The sequence below is a fragment of the Pinus tabuliformis genome, chromosome 3_1, assembly GCF_031772625.1.
Source record: "Pinus tabuliformis cultivar Carrire ecotype Pingquan chromosome 3_1, CPIR1, whole genome shotgun sequence".
Taxonomy (NCBI): Eukaryota; Viridiplantae; Streptophyta; class Pinopsida; order Pinales; family Pinaceae; genus Pinus; species Pinus tabuliformis.
Window position 1 is genome coordinate 909,724,497 of NC_142301.1, and position 6,883 is coordinate 909,731,379.

The window sequence follows — 6,883 nt, forward strand, 5'->3', positions numbered from 1 at the left end:
CGAAGATTCAACATATGAAGAATCCTGCATATCTGATGGCGAACAATCATTTGAATAGGAGATCGAGGAAGAAGAACAGCAGATCGGAGTAGAAGAACAGGAGTTACAACATGATCTAAGTGAGAGAAATTGTGCTTATCAAAGCTTTATCGAACAATGGTTCCAGGTAAGTATTAGATTAGATTCGTCTTTTTATTTATTTTTAGTTGATTTGCAGTTACAGCAACTAGACTCATTCACTTTCGAATATTTTCATCCATCATGTAAAAAATTGCTACTGGATATATTGTTGTTACTGCTACGTGAATGGCTTCATTGGAAGTTTAATTACACGTAACTAATTTTTTTTTTAATTAGTATAGAGTAGGTAGGCTTTCATTTGTAGTTTTTGCTTTCATTTTCAGTTTTGCTTAGAATAAGTATGCTCTCCTCCGCGCTTAGTGCGATCTCGAGGATCAGAAAATAGGGATGATTTAGACTAATTTCAGGAATAAATAAATTCATGTTTTGCCTAATCGATTTTATTGTTAATTTGCAAATCATTTTTAGTTGAAACTGTGTCTCGCTTGCAATTGATTGCGTTTTCTAGCCATACTAAAACCTGCAGCAAGCAATTAGATGACAAAACCTGCAAAAACAATTAAATATGAAATTTCCCAGGTTCATTGTTTCACTTGGGGCCAATAATAAAGTAGCGATGCATCACCATGGAAGAATATTCTTGTCTAGGTGGGAATGAAATCGATGGTGGTTTGACTTCAAAAAAAAATAATTGTACTCTTGATACTGTGGCTTTACACGTCAAACTAGCACTGTTACAGAATAGACAGTTCCAAGATCTGGGTCGGTTGAAACATTTAACTGTACTTTATCCTCCGAGTCAATCTCCACAAAATCTGAGAGTGCACCCACAATATTGTTGACGATTTTTCGTTTTGCATCATTAGTTACAGCACATCTGTCAGAAAAGAGGATCATTTTCAGTCTCTGCTTTGCTATCTCCACATTTGAAGTTCTCTTGAGTTTTCTGGGAAACAATATGTTCCATGCCCAATTTATTTGTTCAAAAAAAACTCATATTTACAGCTTTACGGATAAAGTCATCAATGTCCTGTGTTATAGAAACGCTGGAGAGACCATCATCCCCAACTCCATAACATTGATAAGACTTTCCTAGGTGATATCTTCCTGATGACAAATGCCATTGCATGGGTGTTTGCAGTGGAAGCATGGAGTGACAGTCACGAACAAATGAAGTGCTATATTTGCATCTATCCACCTTAGAGAATAAAGCAGGATTTCAGGGAAGCAATACAAAAGGATGAATAACCAGCCTGCTGGATGTCGTTGTGGGTGGAAAGGCCATCATTTTCACTGAAATTGGAGAGTGTAATCCCACAGAAATATATCACCAAGCGATGGTACGTTATGTTATGGGATTTAAACCCTGTACATGTCACTACTACTATATATTGTAACTATTAAGTGGACCATGCCATTGCTTACTTGTTAAATTGATTGAGGAATGAGGGTTGGCGAGTAATGAGAATCCGAGCTTGAATTCATCTTATCCTGATGAGAGTGCTAAGGGGATTAAATCATGGGTTAGTAGTCGACACTTCTTGTCTCACTGTCATCTGTATATGTTTACTGGAGAATGCTAAGGGGGCTAAATCGTGGGTTAGTAGTCGACACGCAGCTGCTCCATCACTAATTGTTGAAGCATTACTCGCAGTGACACTTCCACCTTCTTTAAATGCTGGTCTAAGTTTTCTTAGTTTTGCAGCATCAAACTTCCCCAAGCCTTCATCTTTGTCAACAACTGTGGAAGGCTTTCCTCTACCTCCAGAAACCTCAACCGGCACTATTTCCCATGCAAAAGCACCACTGTTTTGGGCATCAATTCCACGTTCGAAACTCTGAACTGCATGGTTGTCCTGTTCTTCTCTTGTTATGTTATGATTATCTGCACATAACTCTGCACATACTCCCATGCCAATGTCCTTGTAAACATCCCAGAGTCCGTCTTTCATCATTCCATCGACAAGAGATCCGTGTCCCAGTCGATACCCCTTTCTGGCATCAGGGAGGTAATAAGGAGCGTTTGACATGCTTTCCATGCCTCCAGCCACAACAATGTCATTGCTTCCTAACTGGATACTCTGGGCTGCTAACGTTGTTGCTTTCATTCCTGATGCACAGACTTTGTTGATTGCAGTGCATACCACAGAATTAGGTATCCCTGCACCCAGTGCTGCCTGTCTAGCAGGAGCTTGACCCAGGTTTGCACTCAAAACATTTCCAAAAAATACTTCTTGGACCATTCTGACTTTTATGTGTATATCCAAAATAGTTTTGTTTTTTGTTTTTAATTTGTTATTTATTAATAATTAATATATATATATATATATATATACATATAAAATATAATAAAAAAAATAAAAATAAAAACAAAATTGCCCTCATTCATTCATAATACTTGTTCCCTAAGAAATACAAAAGCCTTTTCAAATGTTTTCAATCAATTTTCCTGCAAATCAATAAAAACATTTTGAAAAAGTATTGCACAATCAATGAGTAAATTGCATGAGGACATGCAATAATTTTAGTTGGGGGGAATAAAAGTATGTTGGATTTTATCATTTATTTTAAAGTGAATTTGTGGGCAAGAGTTAGGATGCATATACTAACAAGTGAAATGAGATTGGTGTTATGTGTAGGTCAACGAGAAGCTTATGCAGAAAGCTCAGCATTACGATGCGACACCCTTTTCATCCAAAATTAGTGTAACTTCGAAAAATAATTAAAAAAATGGACGTTTCATAAATTCTTGAAAATGAGATAATTTGTTTTTGAGTCACTTCATACAGGAATGATCGATGGAGATGGCACACAAAGGTGACAATTTTTATGCAGGAATGGTGCTAAGTTTTTCAGAGTGAAGACAATCTAATGCAAAAGTGATTTTTCGAAATCACAATGAAACATGCATCATTGGACGCTTGAAGGAACTAATTCTTCACTGCACATATCATGACATTTTCCACTACACAAAAATCCTTTTGCGTCACGCCTATTTTTCTGAATCGCATACATTCCTTTATCCTTTTCAGTTTATTTTTGCCTTCTAGTTTTCCTTTTGAATAAAACTCATTCCCTTTTCATGATTACATTGCCTTGTTTTCCTCGCCATGTTGATCCACACTGCTTGTCCTACCAAATCTTTTTGTACAAACTGGCGTTGACTAATGTGGGATTCCTTAAGGCCCGCCTTTCAACAAATCTTTCCCCATCGACATCAGCACATTATCTGGGAAATAGACTAGAGTTCATTTTGAGTACCTAGAGGCTTGCATGCCTTAATGGCAAGTTCTCTCGCTGACGATCATGGGAATACATCAATGTCCCTTGATCTTCAGATCTTGCAAGTGGCTCGACTTCAGCACATCCATTCGCACTTCGCAAGATGTACTCGGGTACCTTGGCACTCATTGACATCAATGGTGAGTTGCCTCGCATTGGTTAACGGCATGCATCAATGGCCTGTAATCCAATGATTTCTATTCATGCTCGACATCAACATATTCATTCGCATGATTAGAATTGTACCATCGGGTTTGTAGCGGGTGAAGACTATACACTTTTTCACAACTCCCTCAGCAATTACAGCAGTATGCATTCTGATCTATGAGAGTACCACAGTTCCACTTTCAGCGTTTATCTTTTCCATGATTCAACATCAGCAGTTCAGATTCCTTCATTTCCCAGGATCCAGTAACAACAACATCAGTCACATTTTCCTGATCCAGCAGCAGCAGCAGCTACATTCCTATCGCATAGTTCATCATTCTTGGGTAAGTAGAGGTATGTTGTTTTCTAATCTTTAATCATGCAATTCCTTATATGCTAACTTGAATATTTTGGAAAATTCCCTCACCATGCTACATTTCCTTTCATGAGACATGTCAAGTTGCATGAGGACATGCCACCAATTCAGTTGGGGGGGAGAACTATATTCACTACATATTCACTACCATGATTCCATTTCTTCACCACTATCACTCCATTTTTTTTTCTCATTTACCATTCACCAACATTTATTTTCCAATGATACTTTGTTGCACTTTGCTTCATACGCAATATTGGCATGCTTCATTAATATAACAAAAGGGCTTTCTTATGCACATTATGATTTCCAGTGAGTTTTTACATTATTATTGAAGAAAAGAGAACAGAAAACAAAATGAATGTTGTTAACACAAGAACCAACATTCTTTGTATTCATGGTTGTCACACAAGAACCAACCATAAGAAAATGTAAGTTGTTACTCATGTATTTCACATATCCTGGAAACATTCATTATTAAAAGACATCATCATGTAAAGCCAAAGTTCAAGATGCCAAATGTTCTTAAAGAGACCCATGCATGGTTGCATGAGGACATGTAACAAGTTCAGTTGGGGAGGATGTTGGGACTCAGAAATGTCATATTTTCATCCACCTTTTCTTCACTATTCCTTACATTTCATCATCCCATTAACCTTTTATCATGTCATTTTCATACATACATTTGGGTTTCACCTTCTTATTTTCCATTTTATTCATTTTTGTATTACAAGTGAATTTATGATTAATTATTAGAAAATATACATATTTTTATATATATCTCAAGAATATGTGAGTTTTGTGATGTGTAGGAAATATGTGAAGAATCAATTCCAAGAGACTTATCCATATCTCCTCCACCATATTAAGGAGATAATTATGCAAGCCTATTCCTAAGGAGAAAATCATGGAGGATTTGGTTGGCATATATTATCCAATTCCTAAGGAAAAAATCATGGAGGATTTGGTTGGCATATCTTATCCAATTCCTAAGGAGAAAAGCATGGAGGATTTGGTTGGCATATATTATCCAAGATATGTGAGAGATTTGTGGGGGATTCAAAGGGATCATATTTTGTAATAATGGGAAAGTAGTTAAAAATGCTTGAGAGATTTGTGGGATCATATCTTGTAATAATGGGAAATTAGTTGACAGTGCTTGAGAGAGTATTGGATATGTAATTATGAGAAGGTTATCTTCCTCGTGTATATAAGAGAGTGCTCTCTCTTCATTTGAAGGATGGAATGGAATAATGAATAATGGAAAGAAATTCTTAGTTTTTCATTTTTATGCTTTCATGATTTGTAACTTGATTCTTTAAATTTGAGATAACTTTATTGTTGTGAGCTCACATATGTTGTTTGTCATTCAATTCTTCACATGTTGTATTGCTTTCCCCTTATGCAATTTCCTGCTTTCCTAGTTAGTATTTTAATGCCTTCCTAGATTAATTCGATTTCAGTAATTTAGATTAGATTAGTTCCACTTCAGTCCTACATATATAGTGCATGTGTCTCATAAGTCTACGAACCTCGGATTGACAAATTAAATAGTTGGGTAAGTACTACAACAAAATTAAACGGTAATATTTTCACCCAAAAATGAGCATATAATGATAAATGATATATAAACAGCAAATGACTTATATAAGAAAGTTACGTAAATTGATCAATGCTACCTCTAAGATCTATGATAACATAACTCAGAACAGATAGCAATCTACTATTGAAACTAACATAACCAATCCAATCAAAGCGTTAGTCATATATATCACAAAGCTAAGTCTGAATCTAAATGAACAACAGTATGAATCGGAATCGTCAATCTTCACAATAAGCAAAATGATTGTAACTTAACAGTAACAATCAGTAAAGACAAAATAGAAAATATTATAACACAAGAAAGCAATAGAACTTCTCTTGACTGGGCCCAGAGTCGCCAAAAGTCTCCGCTAAGAAATACTTAGAATATAAGTATGGATCAAACGCAGTCTTTCTTCATTAAAATAAGAAACACGATTACATCATCATTAAAATTAGCAACACGATTACGTCATCACTAAGATAATAGTATTATATGTCCCAAAATAATAATTACAAGTTATGAAATTCTGAACTCTGTGCAGTTTTTCCTTTCAGCCTTATATATTACATTTAGAAAATAAATAGATAAAAGTGAATCCTCGGGATCAGGGGATCTTGAGGATTTTGCTATACATAATCTGATTTTGTCATGAAATAGCATCAATCTGCCTAGTCTCTCGCTGCCTTGCCTGCCTCAGACGTTGTCTTTTTCCTTTTACGACTTGATGTTGCTCTGTCTATTGAACAACTGTTGTCAAATTCGCGTCTTTTTCATATAGAGATAGCAAAAAGTCAGTTTCTCGAGCTAGATTTATCTAATTTGTTACCAAGTGCTTTTACCCAACTTTAGCTGTTATTTCCTTTACTTTGATCCATAAACAAAGATAATCATGTGATGATAAATGTTGAATAAATCTATTTACAAAGAGAAAACATACCTTTTTCTTGACCCAACATACTCCCCAGCTTACCTTGTTGCATGTCCTCATGCAATTAAATAGTTGATGTGTAGTTGAGTTAGGGAATAGGCAGGATATACCTCCTCCTTATAATTTTTGAAGCCATTTTTCTTCTTTAGTATAGCAAAAGCCTGGGTAATGTCTTGATCCTTCAAGGTGTAGTCACAGCAATACTTCTCTGGAGGATACCATATGATTGGAGTCCTATACCGACATCCTATCCATTCTGGACCCATGGTTAAGACCATGTGTTAAGTTTAGGGATGTTCTATGGTAAAGCAATTTATTTAAATTTTCACAGTTAGCAATCACATCAGCATTAAGATAAACTGCAGATAGAACATAAATATAAAACGCAGAAGACAAGCCAAGACAAGAGGACACAAGATGTGGCGCTAGCCAGGGACAAACCCCACAATGTGTGGGGAAATCCTTGATCAATTCTTCTTTTATG

General features: G+C 35.9%; 2 pseudogenes; both read right to left on the bottom strand.

The window, feature by feature from the left end:
- Positions 1-702: 702 nt before the first annotated feature.
- Positions 703-1,369, bottom strand: LOC149190597 (cell division topological specificity factor homolog, chloroplastic pseudogene; annotated as a pseudogene).
- A 229-nt stretch (positions 1,370-1,598) lies between these two features.
- On the bottom strand, positions 1,599-2,326 carry LOC149190598 (acetyl-CoA acetyltransferase 2 pseudogene; annotated as a pseudogene).
- Between the last annotated feature and the right edge of the window lie 4,557 nt (positions 2,327-6,883).